Below are 21368 nucleotides of genomic sequence, written 5' to 3' on the forward strand. Positions count from 1 at the left end.
ATACAAAGTAATCAGGTTGGATACAATCCATGTCCCACCTGGGGCTCACAGTATTAATCCCCATTTTACAGTTGAGATAACTGAGGCATAGAGAAGTTAAGTGATTTGCCCAAGGTCACACGGTAGACAATTGGTGGAATCAGGATTAGAACCTGAGTCCCTCTGAGTCCCAGGCCCATGCTCTTTCTACTAGCCCACGCTGTTCTCTATTGATTGATTGATTCTATTTACCTTCCACTTTCCTATCTTCCATCTCCCCTGTGACTTTGTTTCTTTCCCTTCCCAACCCCCTGTCCCCCTTGGACCACTTTTTCTATGTCCCATTCATTTTTTTTTCCTCCTTATTCGCCCCTCATTGTGTGTCCTTCCCCTCCCTCTCAGTTGATAGATTCGGGCAGTGGTTTGGCGAGAGAGAGAGCTAAAGGAGTAAGTAAAAGAAAGTAGACTAAGCCCCCCTTTTCCTCAGCTCCCTCTCCCCCCCTTTGCTCTACCCCCATCCGCCCAGCCCCAAAGCACTTGTGTATGTACACATGTACATATCTATAATTCCATTTATTTATATTGATGCCTGTTTGTTTTGGTGTGTATACAGTTATAATTCTATTTTTCATCTATATTGATGCTTGTTTACTTATTTTGATTGGTATATATCTCTAATTCTGTTTATCTATATTGATGCTTATTGTTTTGATGTCTGTCTCCCCCCTTCTAGACTTCAAGCCCATTGTGGTCAAGGATTATCTCTCTTCATTGCTGATTGTACTTTCCAAGCGCTTAGTTCAGTGCTCCGCACCCCGGAAGGGCTGAATAACTACGATTGAATGAATGACTGGAAATCCGTGTGGTTGGAGACACTGTGCGATTGGAGGTACCTCCCGCCACTCAAAATTAAGGAGGCGGGGCAATGAGGGGAATGAATGAAACCTCAGTGGAAAGAACGAATGGTGGATTAGAACGTGGAGTGGCGAGTGTGAGCCAGAGGGCACGAGGAGACGAGCCAAACGCCGTGAGTGGGGATTTGGGGAAAAGGAGGGAGGAGGTGGTGGGTGCATTCTATCGCCCCCCAGGTTGATTTTTTTCCCGGGAGGGGACCGCGGTTTTTAAGCCTAACGGGAATCTGTATATTGCGGGGTTTCTAAATAGAACAGGTGTAACCAAAGATACCACCTGGTGCCTGGAGTATCCCGGGGGAGGGGGCGGCGTTATCTAAAACAGTAATATTAATATTAACAGTAATGTAGTCCAAGTGAGGGGTAGAGTAAGATCCAGGAAACGGAAGGATGGTGGAAATTTTGGGGAGGGATGCTGACCCGCGGATAAGGTGAGGTTAATGCCAGGGACCTGTTCTCCCCTGACGAGAGGAGGGATGGAGGGACGGAGGGTAGAAAGATTCGGAAAAGTCTCGAGGAGCGTCCGTTGTGTTGCGATGAGCTGCTCTCATGCTTCATCTTGGGAGGGCGGAGGGGGAGAGGAGAAAGAGAAGCTCATCCTCCTTATTCCTTTCCCCATCTCTGCCCCCCCCCCCCCAAAAAAAAAAAAACGATTCAGAAGATCGTTCTCGCTTCTGGGGCAGGCAGATCTGCCCTTTACTAGGCAGGGTCTGGTCCATTGCCATCGACTTCTTCCGTACCAAGGCGGGAACCCTCAAGTGGGGAAGTCGAGGCCCGGTGCAGCCGGACTCTGAATTTCCAGCCCGTCTTCGGGCGGCTCGGAGGGTTGCCGGGGTCGGTGTTGCCCGGGGACTGGTAACAGGGCAGGCGGGGCACGATAAGCGATCAGAATCGCAGCAAATCCCAAACCGAAATTGAGGGGGTGGGGAGCCTTTATTTTTAGGCTGCCGCAGCGGGAAGTGATGGCCTGGGTTCCCCCGCTCGGTGGGTGGAGGCGAGAGAAGTACCTATCTATAATTCTATTTGTTTATAACTAATGCATCTTTGCATATGTATATACCTATAATTGTACTTATATTGATGCTATCGGTGCTTGTTCACTTGTTTCGTTGTCTGTCCCCGCCCCTCCGCCCCCCTTCTAGACTGTAAACCCGTTGTGGACAGGGCTTGTCTCTTTGCTACTCAATTGTACTTTCCAAGCGCTTAGCACAGTCCAACGCACACAGTAAGCAGTGTGGTTTAGTGGAAAGAGCCCGGGCTTGGGAGTCAGAGGTCATGGGTTCTAATCCCGACTCTGCCACTTGTGTGACTTTGGGCAAGTCACTTCCCTTCTCTGGGCCGCAGTGACCTCCTCTGTAAAATTGAAGCCCGTGAGCCCCACATGGGACAACCTGATGACCTTGTATCTCCCCAGCGCTTAGAACAGTGCTTGGCCCATAGTAAACAACAAATTCTATACTACTACTACTACTACTAATAATAATAATAATAATAAGGGTATTAAGCGCTTACTATGCGCCAAGCACTGTTCTAAGCGCTGAGGTAGATACAAGGTAATCAAGGAATCCCACGTGGAGATCACAGACTTAATCCCCATTTTACAGATGAGGTAACTGAGGCACAGAGAAGTTAAGTGACTTGCCCAAAGTCACACAGCTGACAATTGTTGGAGCCGGGATTTGAACCCATGACCTCTGACTCCAAAGCCCGTGCTTTTTCCACTGAGCCACGCTGCTTCGATATTATAGCTATAATTCTGTTTGTTCTGAGGATTTTGACACCTGTCTACATGTTTTGTTGTCTGTCTCCCCCTTCTAGACTGTGAGCCCGTTGTTGTCGGGACCGTCTCTGTATGTTGCCGATTTGTTGTAGTAATAATGATGATGATGGTATTTAAGTGCTTACTATGTGAGAAGCATTGTGGCTCAATGGAAAGAGCCCGGGTTTTGGAGTCAGAGGTCATGGTTCAAATTCCCGGCTCCGCCGATGACTTTGGGCAAGTCACTCAACTTCTCTGCGCCTCAGTTCTCTCATCTGTAAAATGGGGATGAAGACTGTGAGGCCCCCCGTGGGACAACCTGATCACCTTGTAACCTCCCAGCACTTAGAACAATGCTTGTCACGTAGTAAGCGCTTAATAAATGCCATCACTTATTATGGCATCATTTCCCCCTCGTCCCCCTCTCCATCCCCCCCATCTTACCTCCTTCCCTTCCCCACAGCACCTGTATATATGTTTGTACATATTTATTACTCTATTTATTTTACTTGTACACATCTATTCTATTTTATTTTGTTAGTATGTTTGGTTTTGTTCTCCGTCTCCCCCTTTTAGACTGTGAGCCCACTGTTGGGTAGGGACTGTCTCTGTATGTTGCCAACTTGTACTTCCCAAGCGCTTAGTACAGTGCTCTGCACACAGTAAGCGCTCAGTAAAGACGATTGATTGATCATTATGTGCCAAGCGCTTAATACAGTGCTCTTCACGCAGTAAGCGCTCAATAAATACGATTGAATGAACAAATACCATTATTAGTAATAGTACTAGTAGTAAGATGGGGGTGGGGGGGCAGGGGATGCCGCGGGGAGCTCCTGGCCTAGGGGCGAACTGCCTCCCGCAGGTGTGGAACACTGGGCGGGGAGAGCAGCCGCAGGGGTTATTCTCGGTCACCCACCTGCCCCCGGTTCCAACGACTTTAATGACACCGGACTGCGTGGCACAAGTCCGTTTCAAGTTGGAAACTTCCTCGTGAAATACCGAGAAGACCCGGCACCGCCGGGCCGCTTCCCCCCAACTCCCAGGGACCGCGCCAAAATTCTGGCGGTTGGCCGCGATCCTCGCCCCCCGGCTTGGCGCTGGGCCGGGTTGGTTGCCGCCGTTCCCCATCCGGAAGGCGGGCAGGGCCAAGCCATATGGCGGGTGCCAGGCCCGGGCTCTGCCACACCTTGGGGGCAGGGCCATCCGGAGGCCGCTTCCCACATCGTGCCACCGTTTCAGCCTGGACTTCCTCATAGCCTGCTGTATTATTTATCTTGCATCTCGGAGCGCCACTCCTTCGCTTTTATAAAAAGGATCCGCAATACCCTCTGCAAACAATTTGAAGGTGGTATTCATTGTACTACTTGGAAAAAACTCCAGTGGCTTTATGGTATTTACATACCTAATAATAATGATGATGGCGTTTATTGAGCACTTATGTGCAAAGCACTGTTCTAATCAATCAATCAATCATGTTTATTGAGCGCTTACTGTGTGCAGAGCACTGTACTAAGCGCTTGGGAAGTACAAGTTGGCAACATATAGAGACAGTCCCTACGCAACAGTGGGCTCACAGTCTAAAAGGGGGAGACAGAGAACAAAACCAAACATACTAACAAAATAAAATAAATAGAATAGATATGTACAGGTAGAATAAATAGAGTAATAAATATGTACAAACATATACATATATACAGGTGCTGTGGGGAAGGGAAGGAGGTAAGATGGGGGGATGGAGAGGGGGAGAGGAAGGAAGGGGCTCAGTCTGGGAAGGCCTCCTGGAGGAGGTGAGCTCTCAGTAGGGCCTGAAGGGAGGAAGAGAACTAGCTTGATGGATGGGCAGAGGGAGGGCATTCCAAGCCCGGGAGATGACGTGGGCCGGGGGTCGATGGCGGGACAGGCGAGAACGAGCTACGGCGCTGGGGAGGTTACAAGGTGATCAGGTTGTCCCACGTGGGGCTCACAGTCATAATCCCCATTTTCCAGATGAGGTCACTGAGGCACAGAGAAGTTAAGTGACTTGCCCAAAGTCACACAGCTGACAGGTCCAGAGATGGGATTTGAACCCATGATCTCTGACTCCAAAGCCCGTGTTCTTTCCAATGACCCAAGATATGCCAGGCACTGTACTAAGCACTGGGCTAGATTCAAGCTACTCAACTTGGGCACAGTCCATATCCCACCTGGGGCTCACAGTCTTACTGCCCATCTTATTTGTGAGGTAACAAGGCACGGAAAAGTTCATTCGATCGTATTTATTGAGCACTTACTGTGTGCACAGCACTACACTATGGGTTTGGAAAGTGCAATTCAGCAACAGAGATAAGCCCTACCCACAACGGGCGCACAGACTAGAATGGGGGAGACAGACAGCGAAACAAGTAAACTTGACTTACCCAAGGTCACCCAGCAGACAGTTGGCAGAGTTGAGATTTAGTATCCAAGTCCTTCTAACTCCTAGGCCTCTGCCCTATCCACCAAGCCATGCTGCTAAATAGGCTTGAGGAAACGGAATCTTGCTTGCTTCTTTCTTGTGCTTTGTTGGAACCTACTGAGTGGACAGGCAGGATTGCTACAGTGCACGATGTATTTGACTAAGAACTAGGTTTAAACTGACAATTCATCGGCTTTGAGATGAATTAGCCAAAGTGCAAATTCAGGACAGTAGCTATAAAACCAAGAAATAATTTCTTAGTAGCCCTCATAAAAGATCTGTGAGACCCATCCACTACTCTAATGGAATGGGAGTTTTTGCACTGTAGATGTACTTTTATAAATAGTTTCAAAATGTAAGTGCTAATGAATCTGTCATTAAAAACATTAGCCCTTGTTTATTTTCCCTATAAGGAGAGGGGGAGTTTCCACTGACCCATACTAAGCCACTCGGCATGTCATGCACAAAGAGTGTGTCACACTCATGGTCACCATCAACAGCATTCTTTTTTTTAATGGTATTTAAGGGGCTACTATGAGCAGACTGTGGCATAGATCAGGTTGGATACAGTTCTGTTCCTTGTGGGGCTCACAGTATTAATTTCCCTATTATAGATGAGGTAACTGAGGCACAGAGTAAAGTGAACTGCCCAACATCCCACAGTGGACACATACTGGAGCAGGTTTAGTTCATTCTGACTCCAGACCTATGCTCTATCCACTAGACAACACTGCTTCTCAATGACTTTAGGACAGAGCACTGTACTAAGCACTTAGAACTAAGCCCTTACTGTATGTGCTGCACTGCATTGTTTGGGAGAGTATTCATTCAGTCAGTCATATTTATTGAGTACTTACTGTGTGCAGAGTACTGTACTAAGCACTTGGGAGAGTACAACAATTGAGACACATTTCCTGCCTACAGTGAGCTTAAGTAGATAGCCCTACCCTTAAGGAATTTACAGTCTAGCAAATGTATAATGAAAGTAAGCTTCCAAAATTCAAGGCCTAATTAACCATTTCATCTTCTATTAATAATCAGATCATTACTTTCTAAGAATCCATGTGTTCCCAAAATACATTTTTGCACTTTAGTTAAAATAGCATTTATAGAGTTGGTTGAGGTAGCAATGTAATTTTTCTCTTCCTCTTCATCTAAGTATGTATGGTGTAACACATTTGATAACAGGATATTTTACGTGTTCACCACGGTGAAATAATTTGCATTTTTCTCCAGTATCTTTATTCATGAATCACAATTTGTGAATACTTCCTTATATAAAACAAAGGTGCTTTTGCAAGAGGAAAATAGATTTCTAAATTCACTGTTATGTTGCTGGGATACCTTTTGTCGGATGGCGCTTACCTGTGAATTTTTCTAGTTAAAAACTTATTGAAAAAATTCAACTTCAAAGTCTGTAAAGTAATATATCCTTCACCCTTGGAAAAGGAATAAGCTATTTGACTTTTGGAGCCTAAGCATATAGCAATACCTTAAAAATAAAGCCTTAATGTTGAGAAAGAACCATCACTATGGTCAGAAGCCGCAATTTAAGGCCCTCTATCTGTGGGTTTACCCTAAAACAGTGCCAGATTTAAAGTCCTTCTTAGCTGTCTAAGAGCAGACCTTCCTGTGAAGGTTCTTGGAGGTGCTTCTATGTTTCATAATATGAATCAAATTATAGTTTGTGTCTGTATTTTGCAGGTGACAAATTGTATACTTTAAGCTTTGGAAAAGAATAGGTTTCCCCAATTAAAAATTATGTGATAGTGTAAACCTTGGAAATGGAGGATATTTTATGGCTATAATAATAATTTTGGTATATGTTAAGCACTTACTATGTGCCAGGCACTGTACTAAGCACTGGGGTGGACACAAGCAAATCAGGTTGAACATATTCCCTGTCCCACATGGGGATCACGGTCTCCATCCCCATTTTACACGAAGTAACTGAGGCACAGAGAAGTAAAGTGATTTGTCCGAGGTCACACAGCAGACAAGTGGTGGAGCCGGGATTAGAGCCCATGACCTTCTGACTCCCAGGCCCATGCTCTACCCACTACACCATGCTGCTTCTCTAAATGGATATGAAAGTCATCTCTGTTTATTGTGGGTAAACTGCATGTATAAAATTTTTAGAATGGAGCAAAACATAGAGAATTAGTGCCTTAATACTTTGTGGGTCACTTTTAAAATATAATATAGACATTGTAGAATACAAGACATCATTGCATCATTGATGCAAAGAAATATTTTCATGTCTGCATTACCTTCTGGATTTCAAGTTTTTCCTCTTCCTCTTTTCAGGTAACATTACCATCTAATCTCATTGATGAATGACTTTCTTTGACATAAAGTGTTGTTGCCTTATGACATCCCACTAATGCAGAGGCCATTAACTGGAATTTTACCACATTTTATTGTTCATTATAAATAAACCTGTAGTGAATGACCAGGATTGAAATTAGGGAAGGGCTGGGTATGGTAGTGTTCTGGGGGGAGGGGAGGCGGGAGTTGTTTGTTGGGAGAGGGGTTTAGAGGGAAGGAGCATCAGGACAATTGGGGGAGCCAGGCCAATTTTTTCCCCATCCCCCCTTCACCTCTTTTTTCCTTAGAGTGTCCCCAATCCAGCTCTGCCATAGGAAGAGTGGAAAAAGTCAGGTTACTGATTATCAAACCCTGACCCAAGGATGTAATTTTCAAATAGTGCAGCAGAGGTGTTGGTTGATATTATGTATTCAGTTGTCCAAAAAAAAGGTTTAAGTTTCTTAAGGGCAAGAATCATTTCTGCTTACTCAATTATACTCTTCCAAGTACTGAGGACTGTGCTCGGAATCCAGTTAGTGCTCGAAATTGAGCATATTTGAATCTCCACATTTATTCTAACTCTTCTGTCAAACCTCCATAACTGTAGTTGTTTCTGTATAAGTTCTTAATAGTAAGCACTCAGCAAAAATATGTGCTGTGCACTGCACTACATGCTTGGGAGATTACAACTGAGTAAAATATGGGCCCTACCTTCAAAGAGCTTATAGTCTATAATATCAGGAGGATCACTCCTAAAATGTTTTCATGCAACAGAATGCCAGATTGCATACCACTAAAATTTATAGTAGTTTCCTTCCTTTTCATGAATTCATACTTAAAATGGAATATTAATCCATTCTGTTGAAGTTGAAAACTAATGTAAAAGAAAGGGGGGGAAAAAGCCTCTAGGCACTTCACCCTTAAAGCGAGACAGTGTACATGAAAAAGAGAATGTATGCAATGAGATAAACCTTAAGAGGGGTTGCACAGATTTCCAGCTCACACAAATGTAGCATTGACCAAAAAACACTACTATTTGAGTGCTTACTCTTGCATAGCATTGAGCTAAAATCCTGAGGGCACATAGTACAGTAAGTAGATAGCCCTGGAAACAAACATTAAGCTAAACTGCAGATAGGGTTAGCAAATGAGTTGTGCATAAAGTGGCTTAATTTTAATAGGATTTTGGAAATGGGGAGAGAGGTGATCTGTTGCATGTGTAGGGGCAGGGAGTTCTAGGCAAGAGGAAGGACATGAGGAAAGGGTTGGTAAAGTGGGCGAGACACTTTGGTATTAGAAGAGCCAAGTGTGTAGGCTGGATTGTATTGGGAAAGGAGGGATGATAGTAGTGGGCAGAGAGTTGATTGAGCTGTGATGTGCAAATGGATGGATGACCATTGGAGTTTTTTTAAGGAGTCAGGCGAAGAGCCCAGGGAATTTTAGAAAAATAAGGGCAGCAAAGTGAAATATGGGCTGGAGAGGGGAAAGCTGAAGGCAGGGAGATCAGCAAAGAGACTGATGCAGTAGGTGAGATGGGAAAATACAAGTGCTTGGACCAACATGGTGGCCGTTTGGATAGAGAGAAAGGGACAGATTCTGGAGATGTTCTGAAATAGAACCAACAGGGTTTGGTGACTGAATATGCAGGTTTGAGGAGATAAGAATCAAGGTTGACTCTTCAACATGTCTGAATCAAGAATCAGAACCTAGGTTGTGGGATGGTGAGGGTGGTGTTGTTAACAGTGATGGGCAAGACTAGGGGAGGAATCTTACAGAGAAGGTAAGAGGTCATGGCTAGTGAGAGAAATTTTGAGGAGCCATCTCCCTAAAGGTGGTAGTCGAAGCCATAAGAATGGATGAGCCATCCATCTAAGGGAGTGAATATAAACTGACAGTAGAAGGGGGCCCAGAACTGAGCCTTGAGCAACATTCACAGTTTAGGAATGGGAAGTAGAGGAAGGGCCAGGGAAAGAGACTACTGAGGAACAGCCAAAGCTAAGACATCCAGGGGTATATTATGTCAGAAATGTCCAAAGTTAGGTAGTGTTTCTAAGAGAAGGTAGAAGGCCTGTTTTAAGAGATGTGCTTTAAGGTTTTGAAGGTGGGGAGAGCAATTGTCTTTTGGACATGAAGAGGGGAGTGCATTGCAGGACATGGTTGAGAGGGCAGTGACAAGACAAGAGGAGATCCAGATATAGTGAGTGAGTAGGTTGGCATTAAAGGAGTGTGTGGGATGCGATGTAGTAGGAAATCAGTGAGGTAAGATAAGAAGGAGCAGGGTGATTGAGTTAGCTAAAGCTGATGGTAGTGCATTTCTGTTTGCAGAGGTGGATGGACAGTCACTGGAGGTTCTTTAGAGGGGAAATATGGACTGAACGTTTTTGTAGAAAAATGATCTGGGCAGCAGAGTGAAGTATGGACTGGAGTGGGGAGAGACAGGAGGCAGGGAGGTCAGCAAGGAGGCTGATACAGTAATGAAGATGGGCTAAGATAAGTGCTTGGATTAATCTAGATAAACTTAAACTCAGCCTCATGTATCATTGTTTAAAAACACCGATTTGGAAATCATCACTCCCTTCCTCAGTTCTCCAGTGGCTGTCCATTTCTTCATATGTACACCAAATTCCCAACCACTGGCTTCAAGTCTCTCCACCAATTGACTCCCTCTTATCTATCTGGTCTCTTCTCCCACTACACTTGGGCTCCTACTCTTCACTTTTCCGAAGCTAATCTTCCTAGTATGCCTCATTTGCTGTTTTCCCTGCTCCACCCCATGATCATGCTTTTCCTTCTGCTTGGAACTTGCTTATTATGCAAATTCATCAGGCCCCTCCATACCCTCCTAGGAAATCACCTCCTATGTAAGAGGCATAGTTCCCTGTCTAATAACCCACCTTTCTGGTCCTGTCACCTTAGCATCTAAGTTCTTAGCTGTTTCTCTGTTTGCTCACTTGTGCTTTATCTTTTGTATCTTTGACTCGTCTTTCTTATAAACATGACAATTTTTCCTAACAACCTGGAAACATTCAATGGAAGTGAAAGACCAATTGCCATTACCTACTCTGAACGCAGATGCGCATTAAATGCTATTGCTGCTAATGGCTCTTTTTGTTTTTAGTTCAGGCCTTTGTGGAGCAAGGGTTGCTTCACTTTAGGGACAGCCATCTGATCAGGAGTTGAAATGGACTCCTTGGGGAGCTGCCAACCAAATTACGCATGATGAGAGCCCTGTTAGTCAGCTGGGACACCTGCTTCTTGCAGGTCAGGGAATTGGGTGGGGTTTCTTCAGTAAGTTTAAATCTTAGACGCTATCACTCCTGGGAGTCAGTGTCTGTCATTCAGAAACAAGCCCTTTATTTAGCACGTGAGCTGGAGATAGATTTTAAAGACAGACTCAGGCCCTGTCTCCAAGGAGATTCCGCAGTACGTTTGGCAAAAAATTGCCTACTGGTGTGAGGAGTCAACTGCCAAGCATTTGTACTCTTCCAAGTGCATAGTATAGTGCTCTGCACACAGTAAGTGCTCAATAAGTACAATTGAGTGAATTGTGGTCCTGCTCAACCTATTCATGAGCTGAAAAGACATCTTGAGGCAAAAGGTGGACATTCAGTCCAGGGTATCCAGTAGGTGCTTGTTTGCTTGGAAGCTGTGGCTTATTCGTGTTTGAGTTTAGCACACTCTGCTCTAGGCTTCCCTACATTAACAGGATGAAGAACTGAAAGGCACTTTATCAATTGTGTAAAGCATAAGGAGGCAGGAGCTGCGGGCTTTAGGGAGTTGCATCCTAAAATCTCCAGAGGACTTGATCATTTAAAAATCTATCTCTGTAACTTTGTGTCTTTTAGACATCCATGATATTGTCAAAAGAGCTGCCCGTCCCCCCAACCACCATGTCAGCTGCCTCCAGGCTGAATTTCAGAACGCTGGAAAACCTTAATCTCCAACTCTGATATTTAACAGTATTCCTCTCTCTATATTCATTAAAATATCATCTGAAGAAATCTGACTTCATGAATCAGGAAGTTAGATGATTACCACTTACGATTAAGGAAAGAATATAGACCCATAAACAGGATTATATTGTTGGTTTACTTGAATGGTGAGGGGCATTAGTGTTAACACCTCTAGGATTGACAACAGGAGAAATAGTTCTCCAGATTTTAGTTGAATGTGGTCAATGTGGACTGCCTCCAGAGGCCTCATTTAACTTCCTTTGGTCTTGACTCCCTGCTTCAGAAATACTTTATGGTTCACTCAAAATCTTCTTAATGTTGCTCCAGTAAAATATAAAGAATAACAACTTTTTTAGTCTGAATAACCAGAAGTTGTATTGATCCCAATACAACCCATTGGTTCATTGTTCAACCCAATGAACCCATTGGTTCAACCCAAGCCTCAGGGTGAAGTGTAAATTTTACTGCTACACTAGAATGTTTCTAAATTAGCCAATTGTTATCCCATTCAGAGTAGAAAAGATTACCAAACATGAACTACAACCTGATTAACATTATTAAACTTTGGTTATTCCTTCCACATGTATAAAATCTTTCTTATGAAAGCTTGGGCATTAGGTTGAAGAATCTTATAAGCAAGGAATGCGGAGCACAGTAATCAAGAAAAGAATGTTTCAAGAGGATTCTGAGAATGTTTTGTTCTTCCTCCTACTCGTACTAATGACCCCTGTGTGGGACAGGGGCTTTGTCCAGCCTGATTAACTTGTATCTAGCCCAGCACTTCAACACCTAGTGAGTGCTTAACAAATACTGCATTCATCATCATTATCAACCAAAGCAGCCCCAGGTGCTCACAAACCTAAAACCAGGGACATTCCTTGTGTGTGCAAGTATAGTTGAACTTCTCAGCAGAGGCAGAATATTCAAATAGCTCTCCCCATCTTCAAAGCCCTCTGTAATCACATGTCTTTCAAAAAGCCTTCCTCAATTAATTTCTGATCTTCCCTAGGTTATATTCCCCCTCAGTTTCTACTTCAGCATTTTTGAACCACCTAATCATGATGTCCTCCCAACCTCCCATAGCGCTTATGTGACTGACATGTTTATATCGTACCCTATTATTTTAACACTAACTGATGAACCTATCACCTTTTCCTTCTTCCTTCTATCTGTAAGTAGTTTTTGTGTCTGACTCCCCCTTGAGATTATAAACTCTTTGAGGGCAGGGATTGTGCCTATTCTATTCTACTTTCACAAATGCTTAGTAATCTCCCCATCTAAACTGTAAGCTCACCATGGGCAGGGAATGTCTGCTATATTGTGTTGTACTCTCCCATGTGCTTAGTACAGTGCCCTGCACATAAGTGCTCAGAAAATACAGTTGAACACAGATGCACAGTCAGTACTATTAAGTGACTGAAGGACATCTCAACTGTGCCTATATGTTTTTAATTGAGCTGGTGCATTTGTTAGTATTTTCCCATCAAGTGTCTTTGAGGCAGTATTAAAGTTACCTGAATGATCCAAGATCACTTGAACTACAATAAGAACCTTTCTGGAAAACCTGACGTAATCTGGAGTTGACTTTTCAGGAATTTCCATGTATTATCATGAATTATATACTTTTTATTTTTAAAATTTAATCATCTTGACCTCTAGCTGAAGTAACTGCTGTAGGTTTGATGGCACCTAAGGTAAGGGACTCCAGTACATACAGAACAAAAGCCTCAAACTTATAGAAAATAGAGGTCCTTCCAAGTGACTTATTTCACCAGAAACCAAGTTTGATTTGTTCTGCTGCTCAGTTGTTCTCATTTGACCTAACTCTTTTTAGAGTTCCCCAGAGAAACTAGAAAGCATCATTGAACAGTTGATAAGATGTGCCACCAGGTCCGTTCTTCAGGGATGCGTGGGGTAAATTATCAGCACTAATCTTTCTACTTCCTTGCTCTGCCTTGTATCAGGGGCAGATGGATAATAATGGGAGACCATCTGGTAAGTCTCTCCTTCTTCTTATTTCTTGACTTCTCACTTCATTGTTCTTCAAAGAACTCCCTAAAGGTAAAATCTTATTCTTTGAGGCTCACTTGTTCATTCTCTCTTCTTCAAATCTACTATCCTTGGATTAGCCCTTGCAACTCAAGTGCATTTGGGAGTCCCTTCATGTTTTAAGGGAAACATTTTGTTTCCCCCAGTGTAACGTAAGTCCCCTTGCTTCACTGCACAATCTAAATAAAATCAAGTATTGATATCCTGCATGAGGCACTGTGCTAGCCATGATAGAAAACAAGTTAAACAGATGTGCTCTGTGCCCTTTAGGGGTTTTCTTATTTATGCTGATGAACAGTAAGAGATCCTCCCTCCATATGGACTCCTTTCCTCTTCCTGGATAATCTGTTTCTTTAGGGGAAAAACAAAAAACAAAAAACAACCACAGAGACTATTGGTGGTGTTTTTATGAAAGTTGGGGGTGCTGTGAAGGCTATATGATCAGCCCCAAATTTGCCTGGTGCACTGGACTTGTGTTTCCTAGCCCTTTTCTCTTACTCAGAGAGAGGTTAAATTTCCATTATTTAAGGAATTCAAATAATGAAAATTTTCTGAAGCAAGAGAAAGGAAACAGAATCCAACCAAGACTCTTGTCCAGATGTACAGCATATGGTATCACCTTCAGTGAAAAGGCAAGACAATATATGCATGGCTTAAATACAGCAGTGAAATTTGGAACACAAAAGCAAGAAAAAGAACAAAAAGATCCCTTGTGTACCAGTAACTGATAGGCTAGAGGAAAGAATCAGTTGTTTGGGTTATCTCCTACAAAAATTGTGGAGAGCAATTGACATTATGTTAATTAGATTTGATGGGAAACAAACCAGACTATCTCTGGAATTCAGAAATTGAAGGCTGAGAAAAGGGAAACTTATGAACAGTTTCCAAGTAGTATGAATTGGCAGTTTTCCCATGATCACTAAATGTAAGTGTATTCCAATTTCTCCCTCTACCTTAGTGACTTGTGAACTCCAGAACAGTGAACAACTGTGAAACGACTCCAGGAAACTTGGAAAAATGATAAAATCAATTAATCATATTTATTGAGCATTTTGTGTACAGAGCTTGGGAAAGTTCAGTTGAGTAGGTAGAAATGATTTTTCCTCTCAAGGAACTCACCATGTAGTGGAGGGCCTTACAATCTAGTGGAGGAAAAAGAGCTATGAATTCCAAAGATCATATAATTTTTAAATCCATTTTAAGCGTTCATATTACAACGTTAATATTTAGAGGCAGATCCTGCCATCTAAATCCACTTTTCTTTACAGATATTTAGTGCCCAGATTACCTTTTGAAACAAAATACAGAACTTCAGAAGAGTTAACCTTAATTATACTCATTGACAGTTTTTTTTTTCACTTTGAGAAGACAGATTTGACTGTCCAAATGAGGCCTTGCAGTGTAATACTAATAGCATGCTTCCAGGATTGGACAGGAAAAAAGTCTTCTCCTGGCCCAGAATAACTGTAGTTTTGACAACCTGCGAAAACCTGGGGAGTTGAATAAGCAACATCTCTTTAGGACCTAGTCACCGCTGTTACTTGGGGAGAGTTTTTTGAATCCTAGGAAGAGTAGTATGTATTCTTTTTTACAGATGTTTCCGCTTGTCTGGGTTAAAATTTTGAAGATGAATTTTAGATTTTTCTCTCTGTGTTCCTTGAGGACCGAGGCATATGTCTCCCTCATGCTGGAACAAAACCTAACTGCTAATTAACACTGCTTTTCATGCTGAAAAATTGAATCTCAAATGCCTAATATAATGCTCCAGACTCAGAAAATATTGATGATAGGATGGTGAAACCCAGTATTGTCCTTGTCCTGTCTTCTGTTATGCTGTCGAGTCATCATTTCTGACACATAGCGACACTGTGGACACATCTTTCCCAGAACGCCCTACCTCCATTTGCAATTGTTTTGGTAGTATATCCAGAGAGTTTTCTTGGTAAAACTATGGAAGTGGCTTACCATTGCCTCCTCCAATGCAGTAAACTTGAATCTTAGCCCTCAACTCTCTGTCATGCTGCTGCTGCACAGTGCAGGTGAGTTTTGACTCATAGCGGATGGCTATCAAGTGGAAGGCAATTGCCCAAGCTAGGAATTTATGGATATGTCTCTGCTTGATTCTCCTGCCCATAGTTGATACTGGTAGAGTACAGGAGACTTTCCAGGTGAGACCCTAAGAGGGGTAGTATTGTCTTATTATTCCTTTATTCTCAAATTCCATGGTCTGCATTTTCCTTGTTTAATGTCATTAGCATGACTCCCTGTATCCTGGAGTCTGTTTCTCTTTTAAAAATAAAACATGAGTGTTCCCTTGAGAGGATAGAGTGGGTGATCACCAATAGTACTGTGTCCACACTGTAGTTAGTGACTTACAAAAAGAGTTTCCGAAGAGCTGTGGATAAACAACTTCGGCTTTGTATCCACAGGAAAGGAAATGGAGAAAAAACTAATGATGGGGAGGAGGGGACCCTACTGGATTCTAGTCTTTCTGTTATTGTTATTTAGAATGGGGTCCCTGCCCCAGAGGATCTGCTTGGTTATAGTGCATAGCTCTGGTTCTTTATGTTTCATCTTTTGTAGAGTATTATCCTTCTTTCAAACCAGGAAATAGGATGAAAATGAAATCAGCCATTTGCCAAAACTCTATCCAAAGCTGTGTGACTAGACAGAAAGGTGTGCAGAGTTACAAATCAATTGTGTTTATTGAGCATTTACTGTGTGCAGAGCACTGAACTAAGTGCTTGGGAGAATTTGATAAAACAGAGTTGGTAGACATGCTCCCTGCCCACAATAAGCTTAAGTCTAGAGGGGGAGACAAACATTAATATAAGTGAACTACTGGTATGTAGAAAAGACTGTGGAGCAGAGGGTGGGAATGAATATCAAGTGCCTAAAGGGTACAGACCTTACAGACCATGGGCGGAAAGAGGGAGTAGGGGAAAAGAGGCCTTAATTGGGGAAGGCCTCTTCGAGGAATGTGATTTTAATAAGGCTCTGAAGGTAGGGAGAATGGTGAACTCTTGTATATGGAGTGGGAGGGAGTTCCAGGTCACAGAGAAGACGTGGGAAAGGGGTCAGTGGTGAGCTGGACAAGATCGAGGCACAGTGAGCAAGCTGGTTCCAGAGGAGCAATACATGCAGGCTGGGCTGTAGTAGGAAATCAGGAAGGTAAGAGAGGATGGGGGTGAGCTGATTGAGTGTTTTGAAGCCAATAGGAAGGAGTTTCTGTTTGTAGAGGTGATTTGAGTAATACTGGAGGCTCTTGGAGTGGGGAGACATGGACTGAACTTTTTTTTTTTTTTTTTTTTTTTAGAAAAATGATCTGGGTATCAGAGTGAAATAGGAACTGGAGTGGGGAGAGACATGGCAAGGAGATCAGTGAGGAGGCTGATGCAATAGTCAAGGCAGGATGTAAGTGCGTAGATCAGTTTGGAAAGAAAGAAAAGGCAGATTTTAGTCAGGTGAAGGTAGAACTGACAGGATTTGTTGATGCTGAGTATGTGGGTTGAATGAGATGAGTTGAGAATAATGCCAAGGTTATGAGCTTGTGAAAGGGAGCCTATACATATTGTTGATAGTGATGGAAAAGAGAGGGGGTGGACAGGGTTTGGGTGGGAAGGTGAGTTCTATTATGGATATGTTAGGTTTGAAGTGTCAGTGGACAATCCAGGTAGAAGCAGCATGGCTTAGAGGAAAGAGTACAGGCTTGGGAGTCAGAGGACTTGGGTTCTAATCCCAGCTCCACCACTCGTCTGCTGTGTGACCTTGGGCAAATCACTTAACTTCTCCGTGCTTCAGTGACCTCATCTGTAAAATGGGGATTAAAAAAATGTGAGCCCCACGTGGGACAACCTGATTACCCTGTATCTACCCCAGCGCTTGGAACAGTGCTTGGCACATAGTAAATGCTTAACACATACCATATATTTTTTTATGTCCTAAAGGCAGAAGGAAATGTGAGACTACAGAGGAGGAGAGGAGTCAGCGCTAGAGATACAGATTTGGGAATCATCTACATGGAGATGGTAGTTGAAGACGTGGGAGCAAATGAGTTCTTCATGAGAGTGAGTGTAGATGGAGAATGTGTACGACTTCTGTTCTTTCATAACTTTAATCATTGACAAGGAAGAGGAAAAGCAGGGGAAAAATTTATCTAAACAACCCTTTGAAAGAAAAAGGGAAATTGGAACTATTAGTCACCAGGAATAACCCAAATTTCCATTCATCAATTCTTTTCAATCTAATCTTGAAAGGTGCTTTTTGAAATGATAATTATATTACAGACACTACATTGTTATGGGAAAGCATAGTAGAACTGATATTTGAGGGCCCAGTGGATAACAAGACACTTGGGAAAATGCAACAGATGAACAGTACACCTTCCCTAACTGCAAGGAGCTTACATTCTAATAAGAGCCAAATATATAGCTTTTTGTGCTTAAGAATAGGTAAAATAGTAGAATATGGAAATTAGCAAAAGTGCTAACTCGGGGTGGGGGGCAGGGGTAAAGACCTGAGAGCTCTAGTAATTGACTCTATTTAGACACTTTGGGAAGAGGCATAGAGTCCAACCTGTAAAATGGAAGTGACTTGAAATAAAAAAAAAAAAAAAACTGAGAGAAAGGGGGCTCAGTGTTTACAGGACAAGTTGGTAGTACTGATTATAATGGGAAATTTCAATGCTTTATGAGATTGCATTCACTATCTTATTGTATATAGCCTGTTTATTTTGCCTAAAACTAACAATGTTCAGTCCCTATTGTGAGGATGACTTCAGGATTGAAGATACCTGCCTCAACAGGTGTAAGCACTCTAATTAGATCACCAGCAATATGTTTATTTTCAATCTTTGTCACATGGCCTGAGTTTGAGCAATATCTTAAAGGTGGAAGCACTCTATCCTGTTGCCAACTGGTTTAAAAATAATCTTCCAGTTCAGGTGTGTTTCAAAATAAAGAATTAACCGCAGCATTCTTCATTTCATTCTGGACACTGGAGAAAGTAGATGATGACAAGAGAGTACAAGAGGAGAGAAAGTCAGAAAGTTTCAGTGAGTGACTGGTCACTCCATTTCTGTGGGTTATGAGAAACAACATTGAGGCCCAAGAGCTAACAATAATAATTGTAGTATTAAGCACTTACTATGTACCAATCATCGCTAAATGCAATACAGTCAAAGACTGCTTCTGGCCCATATGGAACTCACAGTCTAAGGGTGAGGGAAAATTACATTTAATCTTCATTTTACAGCTGAGGAAACTGAGGCACAGAAGTTAATTAACTTGCCTAAGGTCACACAGTAGGCAAATGGCAGAACCAGGATGAGAATTCAGGTCTCCTGACTTTCCAGGCTTGTGTTCTTTTCACAAGGCCACACTGCTTCTAAGTACAAAGATTGCCTATTGTTTTGTAGTCCTGAATTATTCCAGATATCATTTTGAGATTTAGGTATGGTATTTTGACTGAAATTTCCCTAACAAAAATCTACTCTATTATAAGAAACATTTTCTATATCAGGTATTTTTATAAAGTTAGGCCATTATCTTTCTCATTCCTTCCAGCAGAACTCCGAAGTTGGGATGTTAGGAGGAAAATACAAGGGAAATACTGTGCTAAGAATAGTTATCCTTTGTATTTCTTTATAACAAGAGGAAAATTTTGTACCAAATGGTAAAAGAAAAATTTCCTCAGTAGGGAGCAGCACTTTGAATGAGAAGTCATTTATTTATAAAGACAGCACATCTGTAACTTACTGCTGAGGGAACCTGAGGGTTTCTTATCAGAACTGAAAAGACTCACTATGATTGGCCTCTGACCTATTAGGTCCATGAGTGAAGCCTGTCTTCCCACTCCTCATCTTCACATTCCTCTTCATGCTGTAAAATCCCTGCCTACTTTTTGTCTTCATGTTTATAAAGAAAACTTGGCACTTGCGGTGAAATGTTGTGTTGATGGTGTAATACGGTATGTGTAAGGTGGGGGGGAAATTGACAACCGGCATTTGGGGAAAGAAAAATGGTAGTAAAGATGACAAATCAGTTGATTATTGAGGATGGCAAGGAACTATTCCTTACGCTCCTCACTGTGCCTGGCAGAGTCATCTTGTTTTTGATGACAAGGAGCTGCCTGTAGGCTATGTGGTTGCCAGCTTGTGCATGGCCTCTGCTCCTGGGGGAAGGATGGAATGTTGGAGGATAATAATAATAATTGTGATATTTGTTAAGCACTTACTATGTGCCAAGCATTGGACTAAGCACTGGGTTAGATACAAGATAATCAGGTAAGACACAGTCCCTGTCCCATATGGGATTCACACAGTCCAAGTAGGAGGTAGAACAATTATTGCATCCCCATTTAACAGATGAGGAAACTGGGACACACAGACGTTAAGTGAATTGCCCAAGGTCACACAGCAGGTAAGTGGCAGAGCTGAGAGTAGAACCTAGATCCTAACAGTCAAGCCTGTGTTCTTTCCACTAAGTCATTCTGCTAACTAGTATTTGTGCGTTTTTTGTCTTCACATTTGGCAGGAGCTATTTCTGAAATTTACACAAATAGGCTTCCCCATATTATCCAGTCACATTAATGAATAGCTAATAGTTGCATAATAAAAAAAAGCACGAGCCTGGGAGTCAGAGGACCTGGGTTTTAATCCATGTGCTGCCAGATGCTTGCTGTGTGACCTTGGGGAAAATCACTTAATGTCTCTATGCCTCAGTTCTCTTAGGCTCCCTCCTATTCAGACTGTGAGTCCTAGTATCACCCTCAGTGCTTAGAATAATGTTTGACACACAGTGGGCGCTTAACAAATACCATAAAAAAGAAAATATTTAAAGATAGTTATTAAAATTCCAAGAGGCCTATGTGAAATAATTAACTTCAAAGTAGCATGGACCTAAGATCTTGTACTTCTGACATATTTTTATAGCTATAACAAAGGTCCATAATTCATTGTAATGTATCTTCATTATGAAAGAGAACATTTCATTACAACTTAACTTTTCTGACCTTCTCACTGTACCTCAGTTTCATCTATCTCGCCGCTGAGCTCTCACCCATGTCCTGCCTCTGTCCTGGAATACCCTCCCCCCTCATATCCAACAGACAAGTACTCACCCTCCCTTCAAAGCCTTATTGAAGGTACAGCTTCTCCAAGAGACCTTCCCTAAATCCTCTTTTCCTCTTCTCCCTCTCCCTCCTGCATCACCTTGACTTGCTCCCATTATTCACCCCCTCCCAGCCCCACAGCACTTATGTACATTTCTGTAATTTATATTAATGTGTGTCTCCTCTAGACTGTAAGCTCATTGTTGGCAGGGAATGTGTCTGTTTATTGTACTCTCCCAAGCGCTTAGTACATGCTCTGCACACAGTAAGTACTCAAATATGATTAACTGACATTTTAAACTATTAAAATCTTAAAATTGCTGAATTTGATACTCTTATTTGACAAGTGTTTATTATAACAACAGTAATAATGATAATGATGGCATTTGTTAAGCACTTACTATATGCAAAGCACTGTTCTAAGCGCTGGGGAGGATACAGCGTGATCAGGTTGTCCCATGTGGGGCTCACAGTCTTAATCCCCATTTTACAGATGAGGTCACTGAGGCACAGAGAAATTAAGTGACTTGCCCAAGGTCACACAGCTGACAATTGATGGAGCCTGGATTTGAACCCATGACCTCTGACTCCCAAGCCTGTGCTCTTTCCATTGAACCACGCTGCTTCTCTATTACATACCAAGCACTGGGGTAGACACAGGCTTTTTAGGTTGACACAGTCCCTGGCCCACATGAGGCTCACAATCTAAGTGGGAGGGAGAACAGACTATTGAATCCCCATTTTATAAGTGAGGAAACTGAGGCATAGAGAAATGAAACAACTTGCCCGAGGTCACACAGCAGGCAGAACTAGGATTAAAACCCAGGTTCTCTGGCTCCCAGGCCCATGTTCTTTCCACTAGACCA

At 42.6% G+C, this 21368-nt stretch overlaps 1 protein-coding gene across 2 annotated transcripts in view; it reads left to right on the forward strand.

Moving 5' to 3' along the window:
- The first annotated feature begins 936 nt into the window (after positions 1-936).
- SLCO4A1 (solute carrier organic anion transporter family member 4A1) overlaps positions 937-21368 on the forward strand; it is a 47274-nt gene continuing 26842 nt past the window's right edge. Inside the window, exon 1 of one of the 2 annotated variants that reach the window (XM_038750227.1) lies at positions 937-1006. The gene's annotated coding sequence lies outside the window, so the exon portion shown is untranslated. Of the gene's footprint in view, positions 1007-1120; positions 1322-21368 lie in introns of those variants that run through there. The other variant, XM_038750228.1, reaches the window with a different exon arrangement.

Source organism: Tachyglossus aculeatus, chromosome 8 (genome assembly GCF_015852505.1).
Source record: "Tachyglossus aculeatus isolate mTacAcu1 chromosome 8, mTacAcu1.pri, whole genome shotgun sequence".
NCBI lineage: Eukaryota > Metazoa > Chordata > Mammalia > Monotremata > Tachyglossidae > Tachyglossus > Tachyglossus aculeatus.